This window comes from Aulonocara stuartgranti (assembly GCF_965226115.1).
Source record: "Aulonocara stuartgranti genome assembly, chromosome: 11".
NCBI classification, from domain to species: Eukaryota; Metazoa; Chordata; class Actinopteri; order Cichliformes; family Cichlidae; genus Aulonocara; species Aulonocara stuartgranti.
In genome coordinates, this window is record NC_138947.1 from 30,834,796 (window position 1) to 30,854,984 (window position 20,189).

Below are 20,189 nucleotides of genomic sequence, written 5' to 3' on the forward strand. Positions count from 1 at the left end.
AAAGCAGTGTAGTGGAGCATTCAGTTTCATTTGCAAATTGAGTAATGGGGAACTCCCAAGATTGTGCAGTCCAAAATTCAAACTTGTAGTCTCAGACATGCAGTGGTAGACAGGAAAGCTGGCAGTGCGGCAAAGAGTCCAAATAGAGACAAGACAAAAGACAAAGCTCCTTAGGTAGAGTGGTTGCCCCGTGATCGGAAAGTCGGGGGTTCGAATCCATTGAAAGGCTACCGTAAGGTACTGTCTCTACACACTGCTCCCTGGACGCTGCATTTGGTGGATGGCGATCGCTTCACTGGGTGAATGGGTTAAATACAAAGGAATAATTTCCCTACAGGGACTAACAAATTATTATTATTGTTATGTGGAATGTTGGAAAGCTTGACTGACAAGAACAAGATGACAGAGAACAATGGGAACAAGGGACTATATGTGTTACTGGTGGGTGATTAACTGATTAAAACTGCGTAAAAAGTTAGCCGTTTTCCTTTGTCTTTTTGTCTTTGCTCTTACCAGCTACAGCCACTGCTGAGTCCACGAGGAATTCAAAATTCCATAATCCCCACTTGCCCCTGGGATGCATTGATACATGTTTTGTTGCTCCTGTTATGCTCCATAGTAGTGAAACATCTGGATCTAAAGTTTTTTTTTTTGACCAGTTCAATTTTCATTCCTGTTTTATTTATATAGTACAATCACAACAATAGTCCCCTGAAGTTGATATGGGAAATACCCAACAATAATACAGATTAAAACCCCAACAATCAAATCAATGTGAGCAAGCACTTGGCAACAGTGGGAAAGAAAAACTCCCTTTTAACAGGAAGAAACCTCTGGCAGAGCCAGGCTCAGGGAGGGACAGCAATCTGCCACGGCCTGTTGGGGGTGAGGGGGAGGGAGACAGGATGAAAAAAGCGTCCATTACAACCAGAGAAGATACTAAGACTTGGTATCAGGGCTGATCCAGAAACATTTTTATGGATCATTAGCCGCGAAGGAAGGCAATAAGAGTCTCATCCTTCCCACAATGCACTGTGCTGTGTTACAAACCTTTGCCTTCTGGTGTTGCTGCTCGCTGCCTTAATGACAGACATGAGAGCGCTTGAGAGTGAAAATGACTTTGAGAAAATCTGCAGAATTAGATTATCTGAGCTGCTTATGATACCAAAAACTAATATTTCTCCTCTGTTTTTGTCATCAGGAAAGATCAGAGTAAATATATTTTCATGACGCTGCTTCTTATCACCATGTAAAACCCAGCGTTTCTATGGTCACATCGTTTCCAACAGTCGAGAGGTGAACATCTTAGATGCAGGAGGATAACTTTTATTGTGTCAAATGATATGCCAGTATAGGTACTCCTTTTATTTACCCGCTTTAATATGTTCACCACCAGGGGGTAGCGTGTTTCCAGAAAGTTTTTAGTGCAGTCAGAAGTAAGTTTGCAGTTTATAGTCCATTTTTCTAAATACCTGGACTTCTACATTAGCAACAGTGCTTTCTTTGCATCCAGCGATTTTTCTTCTTCTTCACATGTTGTACTCAGATTGTCCCCTCTAAGCTTCCTCCTGGATCTCGATACTTCCAGGAGTAGCTGGTCAGCTGACCTAAAAGACCGACAGGGTGTGTAGGGATGAAGAAGCCCTACACACCAGAAGAGAGTCAAAGCAGGGCAAGATTGGGAAAGTATTAAAAAACAAACATAAGAATTTTAAAATAAACTCTAAAAGACACAGACAGCCAGTGCAGTGAGGCCAGCACAGGGATTATATGCTGTCTTGTATGAGTTCCTGTTAGCAGTCATGCAGCAGCATCTTGAACCAGCTGCAGATGTGAGATCAACGACTGACTGACTCCCACTGACTCTGCGTTTCTTCCGCTGGGTCTCACATTTTTTTTAATCCACACAGCTTTTATATTTGTGAAAAAAAAGATAAAAAGTGAGCATAGTTAGTGAGTACAGTGTGGTTCATGTGTCAGACATGTAATTTTTACTAAAAAGGTGCAATTTTGAGTCCCTGCTTTCAAATAATTGCCTAATGGCCACTTATTCCGTTTTAGGTGAGTAAGAGGTGACTTCAGACTCACTGTTTTTGACATGAAATGCAAATGGACATTAGGTATGATGTAAACTTCAGCTGTTTGTCATATATCTGTCTGATATACATTTCTGTAAAGATTAGGTTGATATAACCATTCTATTAGTTTGCTGTAGAACTCCAGACATAGTATTTGTGGTCTGGAAAGAGAGTTTGGCAACATTTGTTTTATTAGAATTGCATTTCATAAAGATGAGTCAAACTTTAAACCAGACAAATGGAAATATCCTGCTTACTCACTGCTGAGCTGTTATTACAGACCATGTATGATGCAGACTATAAGGGCAAAGGAGGACTCTTCTGCTATGAAATCCACCTTAAGTGTAAGTTGCCACTATGCTTTGCATCCCCTGAGTGAATAAGAACGACAGAGGGATTGGATGAACGTTTGTCAGAGAGAATAACCGTTAAAATGAGAAGGGAGAGAGGGAGAGTAAGAGCAGCAGCACCCACAGCCATGCCAGGGTGCTTTTGCCAGCGGTGCTGCTTGTGTGCGCTGAGATAAGCTCAAGCCTTCCTGCCTTGGCAGTATAGGCCGGTCACGTAGAACCAGAAGGCAGCTTAGCCCCACTGCAAATCCAGTGAAGTGTCTTACTTTCACTTCCTCCCACACAGCCTCGTTCTCTGCCTTTTTCAGGGTTTCAAGCTTTCTCTCTCCTCAGCATCTCCCAACTCTTGTTTGACACTGCATGTTCACTATAGAGATCGGTGTTTATCTTCCTAGGAACCACTGAATTAGCAGAAACATGGAAGAGGTGGAAAGATGTGAGTCATGCAGATGTTTGGTGTGGAACTACAGCTGGCATATTCAGAGATTTCAGGTTTGAGACTGTTGGCTGGGTAAAAGAAGTCATTTAAATAAACAGGAGATGAATTCTTATTTTTTTTTAGCCATGTTCAATATGAAGATCTCCTAAAAGGCTAGCCATTTCACACCAAGTAGTGTAAAGCTAGATATACAGATGGAGACAAAATTCTACCACCTATGAAACTGAAAGTTTCTCTCAAAATTTTGTGCGCAGTCAGGGGTTAAAATGGGATTCAGCAGGTGGGGGAATCCTAAAATCAGTTGTAGTTGCTCAGCATGGTAGAGGATCACAACTCACAATAATTTAAATTAAGAGCTGGCAGTGATCAGCTGACCTGCGGCTCTTTGTGGATGTACACAACTGCAAACGAACCTGTTTATCCTGCACTAATATATGAATGTACATGAAAAATGTCACATGTACAGACCCAATATCTGATTTACAAACACGAGGACTTACATGTAAGCTTTACATATCCAGTTTATGGAATACCACTGAGAGAGTCCTTACCTTTAAATCTAACCTCTCTTCTTCCTCTCCTGTCCTGTCTTCCTTACTTTTCTCCATCTCTGAGTGAAGTTGGCTCTATGTCTTTTCTCCTCCTGTGAAATACAGCAACTGGACTTTAAGCTAGCAACACACTGTGTGACAAACTGCACACAAACAGTTTGTGTGTTTGCTGAGGTTTGTTAAGCTGATAGAAACGTTGCATTTGAAATTACCTGCCACATAAAAAGTATTGCTCCCTTTATGCTCACTCGTCTTGTTCTAGCGAGATGCTGAAGTATGCGACCGCAGCTTGTGGACACTTGCAATCATTCCTGTGCTCTGCCAAAAAGTAAAAACACCAGCCTACTTTAACTTCTGACTTTGGCACACGGTTTTGCATCTTTCATATCTTTTTGTGCGACGCAAACAGGATTGCCTCTTATCCTTTAATGCTCAGGCTCAAATTGGTTCGATGTTTGATGGCCTGCAGTGAAACCTAAAGTAACAACCCAGTTTTGAAAATGTAAGAAGTAGAAAGTACCGATATTTATTTAAAAATGTCAGGACTAAATGTAAAAAGTTGTCAGACAATAAATACTCAAGTAAAGTCCAGATACCTGAAATTTCTATTTAAGTACAGTAACAAGGTATTTGTACTTCATTATTTACCACCTCTGACAATAATAGACTTATTAAACAAAAAAAACCAAAAAAAATGACCAAGATCAGTATTATTAGCTGGAAAAAAACTGAAAATTTCTTAACCATAGCACAAACCACTGCTGTGCAATGATGTGCTTTAACTCTGTAACACTCAAAGCTTGTAAAATCAAGTTAAAACTTATGATTTTCTTCCAATTTTACACCCAGTATTAAAACCTCAAGAGTTTGACCTGTCAGAAGCTACTAAAAACTAAAGAAGTTAGCTTAGACATGAGAAAAAGTTGTCACAGTTTTTCCAAATGTCAAGAACTGGAGTGAGATATATCATCAACAATTTAAAGAGAGCCACACAGTACAGAACAAGCCTGGCAGAAGTAGGAAGCCTTCAAAGACTGTAAAGCAAACTAGTGAGAGATGTGTCTGAAGACCCCAGAACAACTGCCAAGATATAAATACAAGTCAAGAGTCAATAAGAGTCGACAGTCTTGACTTGGCTGACTGTGAACCTGCAGACTGAAGTATGCTAAGGACAACCAGGAGAAAGACTATCCATACTAGAATTGTGTCCTTTGGTCAGATGAGACAAAACTAGAACTTTGGCCAGAGAGAGCTAATGTTAGAAGACAGAAGGGAGAGGAGTACCACCCAAAGAACACCCTCCCGACAGTGAAACAAGGAGGTGGCAGTATCTTGCTGCTTCAGTGCATCTGGAACTGGGAATTTCAATTTCAATTCCTTCAAGTTGGAAGGAATAATATGTGAAGATTTTGAAAGAAAACCTCAAGTAGTCAACAGCAAAACTGGATCCCTAAAACATGCGTTGCTCCTTGAGAAGAACTACCTCTAACTCTGACTTTAATACCACTGAAAATCTGTGGAATGAACTGAAGACTAAGAACAAGCCAGAAGACCGTCGAATCTGCAAGAGACTGAGAGATTAGCCAAAGAAGAATCGGCTGGGATTGCTCAGGAAACTACAACAAACGACTGCAGGCACAACTGACACAACAAGACATAATGTGGATTGCACAACACTGGACATTATATTTCTTTATTTCCAGTTAATACTTGTACAGCTGCTGTTATTGTGTATATATTTATTTATATTTCTTCATACATTCTTATATAGTTCTATATTGTGTATTTTGTTGCACAGTTATTTTATTTTCAACTTTCATTTATATATTTTATCTTATTCTTCCCAGTTAAATTTACCCTTCATTCTAATTTGTGTTGTACAGTTATTTCATTTTTAACCTTAATTTATATTTTATTCCTTCCTAGTTAAATTTACCCTTTTTAATTTTTCATATTTATTTCCTATCTTATTCATAGCCTTTTCCTTTTTTTGTTTTCTTTAGGTCACGAGCAGTTGTCCAAGCATTACACTACATATCGTACTGTGTATGACTGTGTACGACTGTGTACGACTGTGTACGTGACAAATAAAATTTGAATTTGAATTTGAACTGACTATTAGCATCAGGTGGGGTAATAATTCTGTCCTCATCTGCATTGTCTTCAGAGAGATATGTTTTGATATACTATATTCAGTGTTAAAATAGAGTTTATTATCAAAGCCATTGTTAAAAGCAGAGCTCTGTGCAGGTAACTGAAAGTTTAATTCCTATTCACAGCTATGCAGCCATATGAACAAGGCACTACACACACACACACACACACACACAGCAGTCTTTGCATACACACTAGGGGTTAAGGCAGTTTGGGTAATATTGTACAAGAACTTTGACAGTTAATCCGGTGAAAGCAGCTGTGCCTACAGGGTAGCACAGTCTACACTGCATGTTGATAAGAAAAGGCTCACAACAGCATGCCCAAAGGGCTGCATTTATACTGAGCAGCACCAGAAGCAGTCAAATCACACTGTTCTTGCAAACCTTAATTGGGATATCTGATACTTGTGGATGGGCTTTTTTTCTGTCTGTAAACAACAAAGCAGTGATTAGTTTTATTCAGGTACTGCTTGTAATAGCACCTGCAGTGTTTTTAGTTTGATGTAGACGTATCACGATGTGCGTCCATGCACTTTGAGGCCGTGCACAAGAAGTGTTTACATGCATGTACATACCTGATTTGATATATCCGCACTGCAATATGAGAGAGGTGGACAGACACATGCACCTCAGACCTGCACAGACACCCAGGAGGCCTCAGGAACCATTTTTACAAAGGTTAATAGTATGCTTTAGTCATCCCCAGACAGCAAGGGAGCCGCTTTGATGTTAACTTGGTTACAGGGAGGGAATGTCACCTCTGTTTTACCAGGTTTTGACTTTTTACTTGTGCTTATTATTCTCGGAGCGCTCTCCACGTTCTTATCCAGACCAGACTAGCTGCTCTGCGGATTTAATCACATCCCATTGGTGCCCTCTAAACGTCCTCTTTGTATCATGATTGCAAACAATAGGAGTTAAAAGGTGACCTGAATGCAAATGACATTTTCTGTATTGAAAGGGTTGGTCCTATTGCAAAGCCAGACGAAGCAGCTCACAACCAAATTTATGCAGGCATTGAACATCTCTGGTTCCATCAATATTACACTAATTAGGCTGCATCCAGAGTGAATTAAGGTGAACATCCATTTAGCCAAACGCCATGTTTATAGAAGAGGAGGTATTGTTACACCTGTAGTTTAAAGAGGAGTTGCAGCTGCTGCTGCATGCAAATGCTATGAAACCTGTTTGCTGTGGACAGACTTGTGTATGCAGGACAGACATGCAACTAAGAGGATAAGAGGTTCACTTCTCCTTAGACTGTCTCAATGTTACACGGATCACAATGATGTTAGCCCTGTCGCAAATGGCCTTTAATATATTTGTCTGACATTTGTCATTCCTGAATGACGCGTGCACTCCCTAAATCAGTTCTGTGCACCTTTTATGCCCTTAGTTTTTCATAAGGAAATGATATGAGATTAACTTCAAACAGACCTTCACATTCCCCTGTTTCAAGGACACTTAATGTAGATTTGTATCCACAGCATAGTATGCTGTCATATGTATGACTCAACACTGTGTGGATCTAAATCGCTGCACTGAATCACATCTTGGCCAGCAGCAAAAGCCACAGAGATTTGTAGCCACCAAGGCCGTTGTTAGGTTTTTTTTTTCCCCTTCTCCTTTTTTTCCCACTTTGACAGAAACAAAAACATTAATGTTTTCTTCTGGAGTGAAAGAAAGCAGTGCAAGGAAAAGAGGCTGAATTTACTGCAGCACCACTGTAAAAGATCTATGGGTCGGATTTATTGGCCTGCCGGTGTAATTACGTTGACCGGGGAGTCTCTCGGTGGCCCTCTTCTCGTTGGGCTCAATTTATAAATGCCACAGAGGCAGTAATCCCACTGTTTCCCCACTTAGTTTGGAAAGGGCTGTAGCCATCCTCTGGCTAGGATTGATTACATATAGCTCAAATGAAGAGTAAGCAGTTTTCCACTGTCGAACGCCAAGACCGGCCCCAGCTATTGATTCATTTTACAGCGGAGGGAAAATAAGATCTGCCACTTCGCATAACGGTTGATATTTGTTTCTCTTTGCTCATGAATTTATGGGCTCCCGTTGTTTAAGAACGGCTCTATTTCCCCAGTATCTAATGTACATACTAAAAACAGAAGAAACCCTGCTTATGCGACGGCAGGCGCTGTAAAGCATTATTACTCAGTGCCTTTAAGGAGTCGATAAATCTCACAGTTATGGATGATATTTATGTGTAACACTTTTACCACCGGCTCGTGTGACAAGACTCCCCCCTTATGCCCTCGGGTGCAGTCTTGACTCTACTTAAACATTCTGTGATAAAAGATACATCTCGAAAAATAAATATCAGTCTAAGGTTCATATGATTCTCGTGTCTACACAGACAAGCGGAGGCTAAGGAAATACACTTAACCGATTAAGGCTAATACATGTGAATACTCAAATGATAAGACACCATGCAATAAACCCAACACAGGATCTCAGGGTTAGAAAATGTATTAAACAATTGCAGGAAATTCACATCCAACCCTTTTTTTTCTTCATGAAAAAAACACATATACAAAACATACAATAAACCCCCCCGGGAGATAGATTTTAGTATTTTTTCCCTTAACCTGTCCAATGTTATTCTTTCCCCAGAGTGCACTCTTAGTTTATTTTTGTTGTTGGCGCGCTTTAGTTGGAGCTCTTAATAATAACAACAATACCTCCGAGTATCCGTGATGTCTCCACCTCCTCCGATGAATAACTCGCTCGTTGTGGTAGCAACCGTCTCCACTCGCGGCAGCGAGCAACGAATCTCCGGTTCCTTAGATAGCAGCAAATCATCCACGGTTAGCGACTCTCTCCCGAGACAACTCTCAAACTCCGTCTCTTCCTCCGGCGGAATCTCCGTTAGCCAGGACCGTGGCGTTAGCCTAGCTCCAGCTAGCCAACGTAGCCAAACGTGCCTCGTGCTTAGCCAAGCACAAAAGATACGGGAAGCCCGGCTCAAACGCTCCGAATGATTACCGGGAAGTCCGCAGACGGGTGATATGTTGTTGCCGAACAACTTTGGTGACATAAGCAGTCCCGAAGTCCATGCTTCGTCTATGCCATTTTAGTAATTCTCCTTTTCTTCTCCTCTCTTCCTCGCGAGTCTCTTTCCCCCGGAAGTCATCTGCAAGTCATGACCTCTCGTGACGTAGCATACAAAACAAGTTACACTTCTTCTCTTTTAACAGACATTCACATTCCATGAAATTATGGTTTTTTTTAACGTAACTGATTTTTTCACACACTATTTATGCATTTTAATACAAACATTTATATCACATATCTATACCACTCTTAACCTCACCATGAACTGTTATTTTCTCTTCGACTTATTCTCATGAAAACAAAATAAATACCACTGATATTTATCAGAGTATTACACTCTCCCCCCACCAAAGAAAAGCATGCCCTCATGACTTTGTACCTTGAAAACATAAACCATTATGGCACAACAGGTGAGTAAAACACACAACTAAGCAAAGATGGGTGTGCCTATCCATTTATAAAAACAAGAGACATATTTCACTGTTGTGGCGGCTACCACACTGGGATGACCTGGTTCATCATAAGTTAACCTCAAAGGAGCCCTCTTCAACCGCTGAGGTCTGGCCTTAATGTCAACATCAAGATTAGTCTCAGAGTTAAATTCAGTGTCCTCTTCTTGCAAGAGAATGTCTTCAGGCAGTACTTTGTCTTTCCCTGTCTCCTCAGGATTCTCGCAAGTATCAGGTGATTCGGCTTCGGTGATCTCAACAGACTCAGATTCATTTACACTGTCCGTCTCAGGTTCCTCTACACATTCCTGTGTTACTCCCAGCCCAACTGTTTTTGGTTGTTCAGCTACGTCACTTAAGGAAATACCCAAATCCAGACTGAACGGTTCCAGAGTATCACTATCCATGTTGCACCTGAGAGGTTCAACAGTCAGATCACACCAAAGTCCAAAATCCTCATCTTCGGAGTCAGTGTACTCTTTCTCATCTTTATCACTGGGCGTGACTCCTTCCCTTTCAGAGTCTTTATCTGCCGTTCTCTGCGATAGTGTCTTTTCCTTTCCAGGCTTGTCTGTGCATTCTTTCTGTTTCCTCCGTCGCAAGACTCTCCTTGTAGGGGTGAGATCCGTATGGGATGCAGAGTCTAGACATATCCTCTCCCCAAGAGGCAGTAAATGATTTCGATGGAGGATCTTGATTGGTCCATCACCATCTTCAGGTTTCAACCGGAACACTGGTAGGTTTGGCATCTTGCTTTCCACAACATATGGTTTTGACGCCCAGCGATCGGCCAGTTTATGCTTCCCCTGTAACCCGAGGTTTCGTAGCAAGACTCTGTCTCCAGGTAACAACTGTGCGAACCTGATTCTTTTGTCATACCGCTGCTTATTGTTCTCATTCTGTTTGGCCGCGACGGACTCTGCTAGTTCATAGGCAGCCTTTAACTCCTTCCTCAGGTCAGAAACGTACTTGAGGTAAGTTTTCTGTGGTGTGCCATCACTAGAAGTCTCGAAACACAAATCCACAGGTAACCTAGCTTCACGCCCAAACATAAGGAAATAAGGAGAGAAACCTGTAGCTTCATTTGGAGTGCAATTATAAGCATGAACCAAATGAACGACGTGCTGACTCCATTTTTTCTTTCTGTTCGGTTTCAGGGTCCCCAACATGTCCAAGATCGTCTATCAACATACTCAGATGGATGTGTCGCAATGCAAATTTAGGCTTAGTTTGTTTGTAAGGATATTAGGCTTGCAGGGATTGAAGCACCAACCTTGGATAGATGGCTTGATATTTAGCTTCTGAAATACAGATTGTTAAAGAGTTAAAGATGATTTTTAACTTTCAGAACACTCGTGGGGGGTCTTGGCTTTTTTAGTCTTTGCTTGCAAAGATGTGTAACTTTCATACCACTCAGAAAACAAAAATGGATGCATTTTCCTGCAGAACTTGTGTAAAACTATCTCTGTACATGAAAACAGCATTTTAGCAATGTCGAACGGTCCCTCACTTTGCAAATGCGACAAAGGTGCAGCTCTCTTGGGTAGAGTCTTTCTTTTTATACACCTCTCACAAGACTTGCAATACTCTTCAATCTCTGACTTCATCCGAGGCCAGTAGAACCGGTTTCTTACCAAGCCGTATGTCTTGTCGAGGCCCAAATGACCTGAGTCATCGTGCAGTGATTTCAGTACAGGGACTCTATACTTTTCTGGTAGTACCAACTGAGAACAGCGTGATTTTCCTGGAGGAGTTACAATGCGATACATCACTCCTTTCTGCATCTTTAACCTGTCCCACTCTCTCAACAGCAAAGAGCAAGTTGGTTGCTTGGTCTTGTCAACTTGGTTACTATTCCCATTACTCAGAGCTGTCCACACTTGTCCTATGCCGGGGTCTTCCCGTTGAGCGGTCGACAACTCAGCAAGACTCACAAAAGGCATATTCTTAACACTCAAAGAAGCCAGATTGCAATAAGCTTGTGGGATAGCTTGTGGAGAAGTGCCAAAAGAGTCAATGGCTCTTCCGGATCGTGGGTTTTTATGTTTCATCACCCCAGACATTTGACACAAGGCTCTCACTCCTGCTGCAGGAACGTCGTCCCACTCTGATTTGGATATCGACCCCGATTGTGGCCGGCGAGAGAGAGCGTCAGCGTCAATGTTTTGGACTCCTGCTCTGTACTTGAGACTAAAGTCATATGTAGACAGGGCAGCAAGCCAACGGTGACCCGTCGCGTCTAGCTTGGCAGACGTTAGCACATATGTCAGAGGGTTGTTGTCTGTCCTCACCTCGAACTTGGTCCCGTACAGATAGTCATGCAGTCTGTCCACTACCGCCCACTTCAGCGCCAAAAATTCCAATTTATGGGCTGGATAATTCTTTTCTGAAGGAGTCAAACTCCGACTGACGAAAGCCACAGGTCTCAATCCTTCACCTTGATCCTGGTACAGCACTCCTCCTAGCCCCTCCCGGCTAGCGTCTACATGTAGCACATAAGGTAGCTGAGGATCGGCAAAGGCCAACACAGGAGCTTGGGTAAGTCGTCGCTTCAGCTCCTCAAAGGCTGCCTCACATTCTCCGCTCCAGCGACCACCAAAGGGCTCTGCGGGGTTAAGGTACGGACCATCCTGTCTGTCCTTTACTTTCTTCTTTGCAGTTGAAGGGTAACCAGACAACAGTTGGTTCAATGGGTGAGCTACCTTGGAGTAATCTTTCACGAAACGCCGGTAGTACCCACAGAATCCAAGAAACGATCGTAATGCAGTCACAGTGTTGGGTCTTGGCCATGCGGTTACAGCTTCAGTCTTCTTTGGATCAGTAGACACCCCGTCTTGAGATATGATGTGCCCAACGTAAGTCACCGATGGCTGACAAAACTGACATTTATCCAGTGACAGCTTCAGTCCTTCGTCCTTTAGACGGTCAAGCACCTTCAGCAACCGGATCTCATGCTCCTCAAGCGTGGCTCCAAACACAATGAGATCGTCGAGATAGACCAACACCTCAAGCAAGTTCATGTCTCCAACAGTTTGTTCCATTACCCGCTGAAATGTAGCGGGAGCCCCTGTCACTCCCTGTGGCATTCTTTCAAATTGGAAGAATCCAGCCGGGCAAATGAAAGCTGTCTTTTCCTTGTCGGAGTCTGCCATGGGCACTTGATAGTATCCACTCCGAAGGTCAAGCACACTGAACCACTTGCTTCCACTGAGACATGCCAAAGCATCTTCAATTCTTGGCACTGTGTATTGGTCGGGAGTGGTGCGGCGGTTTAGGGTCCGAAAATCCACACACATCCTTATTTTCCCATTCTTCTTTCTCACGACCACAATGGGTGAGGCATAAGGACTGCGTGACTCTGTAATAACACCAGCAGTTTTTAGCTGCGCTAGATGCTGTCTCAATGCTTCCACGTCAGCAGGCGGCAACCGACGAGACCTCTCCCGAAATGGTTTGTCCTCTGTGGTTTTGATAGTGTGCTGGGTGCTCTTACTGCATCCGACATCAAACTCATGCAGAGAGAAAACTTCACTCCGCTCCATCATTTCTGTCACCAACCTTTCCTTCCACTCCTTAGGAACTGGTGAGTCTCCAAAGTTGAAAGAAAAGGGGCTCAGCTTCCCAGCGAACTCGACTTCAGACTCTTCTCTCCCAGGTAGAGATGACACAACGTCGACTGGAAACAGATGAGCTATTGGTGTCCCTCTGGTCAAGGTAATTTCCCGTGCTGACATGTTTCTAACTAGAACAGTAATTCTTTTGGCCGTCACACCAGTGGAGGTCTGCAACTCTGGTCTCACCAGGAGTCCATCGGGAAACCGTGACTCATTCGCAGGGTCATCAGGTGAGTCTACAAGGATTGTCTGAGTGCCCAGCACTCCATGAAACTTTGGTGCCCCAGCCACTTGGGCGACTCCCCCAGGCCGTATGGTGACAGGTTTGGCTTGGGTGAACCACACCGTTCCCCTCTGGTTACTGTCAGCATCAGGTGGTAACACTGAGATCTCACTGAAAACTTTTCTGAAGACTGGGTGAATGTGCATGGATCTCACAAAGTTTTCTCCTCCCTTTTCCCTGCAGTGGCTAAGCAATCGCCTCACAGTGGGTGTGTTGGTGCCAACAAGCAGGGAAACTTCACCTCTCACAACTGGGTCGGGACATACCAACACAAGTGCATCAATGGTCTCACTCACACCTACATCTGCTTCCAAAAACTCCAGCCTAAGTGACAAATAGCCATCATAAGGGTACTCGGCGGAACTGAGACCCCATATCGCCAACGTGTCGATAGACGTCAATGGCAGGTGTGTCAAATATCTGTCGTAGAAGGATCTGTACAGCAGGGTTACCTGAGAACCAGAATCGAGTATGGCTTTAGAGTAGATGCCTTCAATCTGTACCGACACTACAGAGCTAGGGCCCACTAAGCCTGCAGGTACAGTGTCTTTCACTTTTCCCTCTAAGGTGCTGCACTTGGTGGAACGTTTTACAACCACCGGGATGCCAGGCCGTTCCTCTACTGGACCCCGCGGTAGTTTCCCGATTTCTTTGTCAGTTTAATGAGGCGCTTGTTGACTTTGAGTAGGTTTTCTTCACCTTCACATTCTCTCTTAAAATGTCCATCCTCCCCACATCTGTAGCAAAATATTCCAGGTTTATCCTCTTGATAGCCAGACCTTTGTGGGGTAGCATTTCTTTTATAAGGTGGCTTGGCAGGGACTTCTGGTTGTGAAATCTGGGTGTCTGGATGTGATGCAACCGTAGCAGCTTTAAGACTAAGCATCTCAGCTTTCATGACACTTAACTCTTTTTTCAGCTTTGCCACTTCAGGATCAACTTCTTGTTCAGGTGCCGACTTAGAAATAGGAGTTACAGACTGTGACATTACTGGGTTCTTACTATCGTTTCTGCTTTGGAGCATGTCCTCTTCCTCCCTTACTTCTTTTAGCAACTCACTGAAAGAAGGGGGTTCTCGCAGCTTGTGAGTCATACGAAGACGAAGTGCAATCATGTCTTGTTGCAGTGCTCCCCTCACAACCTGCTCCATCCGTAATCGATTCATGTCAGACAGTGCCACGCCTCCTTTTCTGAAAATACAGTGCAGCAGTTTATCCAACCTCAACAAGTAAGTAGACAACTTTTCGCCCACATTTTGGTAGGTATGTCTGAACTTCACCAGAAGATCGGACGCACTCTCAGTTGTTCCAAAAGCCGTCTCCAAAACCTGCATGTAGTCATATGAAGTTGCAGTGGGCTGCTGGACTCTCAAGAACCTTACAATGTCTGCAGCTGGACCTTTCAGACTTTCCACTATTCGCTGTTTCTTTATGTTGTCACTGCACTGCCACTCATCTAGCAGATGTGTTGTCTGTTCTGCCCAGGCATCATACTCTTCCTCCCCATTGGGCGTAGGTTTCACACCAGAGAACATGCGCAGCTTACGATAGCTCTGAGAATCAACAGATGTGGTGTTACATTTATCCACTAAGGAACTGATAGCATGTATCAAAGCCGTGTTCACATCAAGGGGTGAAGGCTGAAGTAAGCCACCAACGTCAGTAAGAGTTTTACCTTCCGCATTCAGGAATGACATTAGCTTAGATTGAAACTCATCATTTTCTGCAGGAGCAGTGAGCACATGAGCTGGCCATGGACCCGCCTCCCCAGGAAGTCCAACAACATCCGGTACGGTTTGATTTTTTAAGTCAGTTGAAGTCTTGATCAGTACCAACTGTGTCTTAGAAGCTACATCAAGACAACGGTCAACTATCTCGGATTTTCCAAATACTTTGACCTGGCTCAAGGCCGATAGCAGAACTGCATCTGTGACATCGGGGTCCACATCACTCAAAACAACTGCATGTCCATAAGCTAACTGCTTCCTTTTGCACCAAGCTTCAATTTCAACTGCTTCCATTTTTCTTTTTTTTTTCTTTTTTTTTTAGCTCAAACAGTAAGAGATCTCACAATAAATGTAACCACACTTGACAATAAAAATAATTTCCTTAGCAATCTCAAAAAAAATTAGTTCCCTCTCTTTGGTGAATGACGGAAAACCAGGTCAGTCATAACAAAATTACATACAATCCCGGACGAGCCCCCAAAAATGTAACACTTTTACCACCGGCTCGTGTGACAAGACTCCCCCCTTATGCCCTCGGGTGCAGTCTTGACTCTACTTAAACATTCTGTGATAAAAGATACATCTCGAAAAATAAATATCAGTCTAAGGTTCATATGATTCTCGTGTCTACACAGACAAGCGGAGGCTAAGGAAATACACTTAACCGATTAAGGCTAATACATGTGAATACTCAAATGATAAGACACCATGCAATAAACCCAACACAGGATCTCAGGGTTAGAAAATGTATTAAACAATTGCAGGAAATTCACATCCAACCCTTTTTTTTCTTCATGAAAAAAACACATATACAAAACATACAATAAACCCCCCGGGAGATAGATTTTAGTATTTTTTCCCTTAACCTGTCCAATGTTATTCTTTCCCCAGAGTGCACTCTTAGTTTATTTTTGTTGTTGGCGCGCTTTAGTTGGAGCTCTTAATAATAACAACAATACCTCCGAGTATCCGTGATGTCTCCACCTCCTCCGATGAATAACTCGCTCGTTGTGGTAGCAACCGTCTCCACTCGCGGCAGCGAGCAACGAATCTCCGGTTCCTTAGATAGCAGCAAATCATCCACGGTTAGCGACTCTCTCCCGAGACAACTCTCAAACTCCGTCTCTTCCTCCGGCGGAATCTCCGTTAGCCAGGACCGTGGCGTTAGCCTAGCTCCAGCTAGCCAACGTAGCCAAACGTGCCTCGTGCTTAGCCAAGCACAAAAGATACGGGAAGCCCGGCTCAAACGCTCCGAATGATTACCGGGAAGTCCGCAGACGGGTGATATGTTGTTGCCGAACAACTTTGGTGACATAAGCAGTCCCGAAGTCCATGCTTCGTCTATGCCATTTTAGTAATTCTCCTTTTCTTCTCCTCTCTTCCTCGCGAGTCTCTTTCCCCCGGAAGTCATCTGCAAGTCATGACCTCTCGTGACGTAGCATACAAAACAAGTTACACTTCTTCTCTTTTAACAGACATTCACATTCCATGAAATTATGGTTTTTTTTAACGTAACTGATTTTTTCACACACTATTTATGCATTTTAATACAAACATTTATATCACATATCTATACCACTCTTAACCTCACCATGAACTGTTATTTTCTCTTCGACTTATTCTCATGAAAACAAAATAAATACCACTGATATTTATCAGAGTATTACATATGGAAAAAGTAACTCGTACGAAACACTACAAGTTGTGTTAATGTAGATCCTTAATGATATACAACTGTTTGATCTGTGTCTTGCATTGTTCATTGCTAATCTTTTTCAGACATTTTCTAATTTTGATGCAGCTGAAAATGGTTATTATTATCATCATCATCAGTGATAATAATAATAATAATAATGATACAACTTTGCTGTCATCCCAATTGTTTTGTTTTTAGACATTATTCATGCAATAAGCACTCAGCAGAATAATGTTCATTGTTACTGCCCGACTCCACCTTTCCTACACTGAAATCAGATTTTGTGCTAACTTATTAGGGGATTTACGTGAAGTACAGTGGTAGTAAATCTGTTTGTACTCATTTTAAATTGGTATTGTTGAATTCTACTGCACTGTTTACGCTTTACTATCCAGTTTCATATATTGTCATAACTTTCCAATCAGCTCAAATGTCGTGTTTGATTGGAGGAATTCCAGGGTTACAATGTTATTATGGAAAAAACATATCAAATGGATAATGAATATTTGCTAATGTTTGGTGAAGTACAAGATGAGAAGTATTTTTTTTCCATATTTTTATGGCTGTGTTACTTCAGAGTGAGCAATCACTTTAATTTTTGTAGCATCCATTGTACTTGTGGCTTTTATCCCATCAGTGGATATAATGACAAGAGATGGGAAAAATTAGCTGAGCAATCAACGGCTAGAATCGCGACTCATCCACATCCACCTTGAGCTCTTCTTCCTGGCCTGATTAGAATGTCGAATACTTTATATTATAAATGCTTCTGGGGCCATGTTTGCCATGTACTGGTTTATTCAAGAGGAAGAATAGCTGGGGGACAGGATTTAGTCGGCCAGCATAGTGCGCTGCCTTTTCGCCACACGGGTCATTGCTCTGGACATTTGCTGGATGGCAGGGTTCTGGAAAACTGCCACAGAGACGTGAAGCAGCAGAAGTTACATACATCAAGTTTGAGCTCTACAAGTATTGGTACAGCAGGGGAAAACACACAGCCATCAAAGGACAAAGTCGTTATGAAAATGGGCTTTAAAATTGCTCTTCTTGGTTTTGATTCAGTTGAATTCCTATCGGTTATTTAGGAGAAGTGAGTTGTCTTTGGTTTCGCTACTGACTTATCTGAAATCTATTTTTGCCTTTGCAATTTATTTTACTTTGTGCAATGCATTTTGTAACTACCCCAAAATATGATTGAATGATGAAGACAAAACAATAAAACCACAGTAGATGCTTAGTCAATGCTGAATGCCTCAGTGCTTAGGTGCAATATCGGTCTTTAGACACAACAAAGCAGTGTAAAGTAAAATAAAGTAAAATTTACCCAGAGCTATGTGTTGCAAAGCTGTGATATTATATGTCCAAGCAAACAAATGGAGCATAGACACAGCTGGTCAGCTCAGGTCTCACGTAAAGAAATGACCTTTTCTCACAGTGTTGCCCTACAGAGGTCCGGCTCCAGCTCACGCATCTTTAGCCACGGTTCACCAACAGCATTCTTTATGTTGGTGTTTGTCACAGCTAGACTTTTACAAAAAAAGTCAATGGTCTCTTCAAAAAAGGGAAATAGTTACCCCTCTTGTTTAAAAGTTCCTCTCTTGGTGGTCACCGTGCTACTTTCTAAGGGATTTTTTTACTTTACAGCTGTAGCTGTTTACAGTGCCACGCACTACACATTTTGTAGGAAGCATGACGTTTGTGCCACTGGGCTACATCCATTTATCAGAGAAATGTGTGATTTGTGCAAAAAATACACGTCAAATTCTAGATCCACAGTCTGGTTGTTGTAAGCTAAAGTTGCTAGGGAAAAAGCTAGCATAGCTTTGTTCAAAGAAATCAACCAACGTTTTCTAAAGCTAAGAAAAATGGTTCATTCTGCTCATTTAAGCAGGACATCAGTTAAAAAGATCTTTAAGGAGAGTAACTTACCTTTTAAAAGATCTCAGCAGTCTTTAGACTAAGCTAAGCTAACACATCCCAGCTTTAGCGCCATCTAGGTCGACCTTTTAGCTCTGAGCGAGAAATCGAATTAATTTATTTTACAAAACGTTCCAAAACATTTCCAACTCAATTTATTTCTCATTTCATTTTTACCCCTGCAGTTTTTATTCTCACACTCAACCTCTTTGTGTGTCTTTATATGGAACTCCAAAGTGTTCAAAATTAAATAAATAAATAAGTCATGATGAAATAAATAACTATGTGAATAAATAAGACACAGATATGTAATGTGAGAATGATATTGTGAAATAATTGAACACATTTTGAAAAAAAGCTCATTATTGTGAAATATATTGCATTCTGCTATAAAGGCTATTCAACTTTACTCTTTAAATGAAAGAAAATCACTTATCAAAGTCAGATTATCATCACCTTTTTCAGTGACAGTAAGAAAAGCCTTTCAGACGATTTTTGATTAGTTCTGTAGGATATTTATTTTTAAAAGATTAACAGATTTATATCTACATGAAATTAACATTCACTTAGCAACATCATAAGCTGCGTATCGATAGACTGACACCATATTTAACTTAAATGTGTTTCATTAACTGAGCCGGAGTGATTCATTAACGAGTTCCTCCCTGCGCAGTTAATTACGTCGTCACTGGGTCCTAATTCACTCATGTAACTACTGTGGACTCATCCAAAAGGTTGCATCCATTTAACCACGGTAACATCTCGCACCTCGAGTGATGCAATATGCCCCCGGCTCGTAACTTCCCCAACAAATTATCCATGTACTGCATCTCCTGGTGGGGAGAGATTCATTATCCAATTTAGCGTACTCGTGGAACAAGTGATATCAGGTGATAGATGAAAAGAGCCTGGGATGACGACAGTTTTACAGCAGACGGAGAGAGCGCGCAGAGGCTTTTAGCATCTTTGTCGGATTTAAGATGTCCATTTGGCTCTTAATTCCCCCCACACCGCCCCCCATCCCACAGCCCTTTGCTGTATCTCGTCACAGAGTCTAATGCCCGTCCAGGGTGAAGAGGCTTATGTAGAGGATTCTTTGTGCTTTTGTGCTTTGGCTGAAAGCTGAATGATTCATGTTAGGCTAATGATGAAATTTATGACTGCGTCTGCGTTTAAAAGAAAGCAATTAACTCCTGAAGAGTTCAGCTTGGATAATAAAGTGGACGCAGACATAACAGAGCATTTGTTTTGTTTATGTGCCTCGGTGTTGTAGCACCGCTTTTCTGCCTCCCTGTCAGGTTTATTGTGGACTCAACCTTCAGTGCAAGGCTGGGCTTTATTATTTTAATAAATTGCTTTGTATGAAGAGAGCAGTGGTGCATGTCTGATGCATGTCCCTTCCCTTCCTTCCTCGCCCCCTCCTTCTTTCTCATCCACTATCATCCTGCTTCTCCCTTTCGTCTTCCCTCGTTCTCTCTGCGCCTGTAATTAAGCATCTTCTGGTGGCTGTCAGGTAATTATAAGCAGAATTTTGCCAGGCAGTAAAATGAAAAGCATCCACACAGATGGAAGAGAGAGGCAAGCGGTTGGTGCTTCGCACCGAGCCAGCAGTCATCATTCGCCGGGGGCCCACCCAGCCTCTTGTGGCGGCTTCAGACAGGGCGAACGCCCACAGAGGATAGATGACCAAGAGTAGAGGGGGTGGAAGTGGCGGAGAAAGATAGCCCGCTCTGAAGGCACCGCCCATCGATCACCACTAGCCACCTTGTAGAACTGTCCGAAGAGAGAAAAAAGGCAATAACAGGGGGGTGAATTGATGTGGCGGCAGGTCAGTGTCAGGCTGGGTGCTACAACAACAACCTTAACCATC

At 42.4% G+C, this 20,189-nt stretch overlaps 1 protein-coding gene and 1 long non-coding RNA gene across 8 annotated transcripts in view; one reads left to right on the forward strand and one right to left on the reverse strand.

Annotated features, from left to right (window-relative positions):
• oxr1a (oxidation resistance 1a) overlaps nt 1–20,189 on the forward strand; it is a 198,358-nt gene that overhangs the window by 101,580 nt on the left and 76,589 nt on the right. The window lies entirely within an intron of this gene.
• Nucleotides 1,356–18,470, reverse strand: LOC309717035. The gene is made up of 4 exons (XR_014279611.1): nt 18,332–18,470; nt 3,631–3,736; nt 3,419–3,510; nt 1,356–1,644 (listed from the first exon to the last, which is right to left on the reverse strand). It is a non-coding gene; the product is annotated as an uncharacterized lncRNA (long non-coding RNA).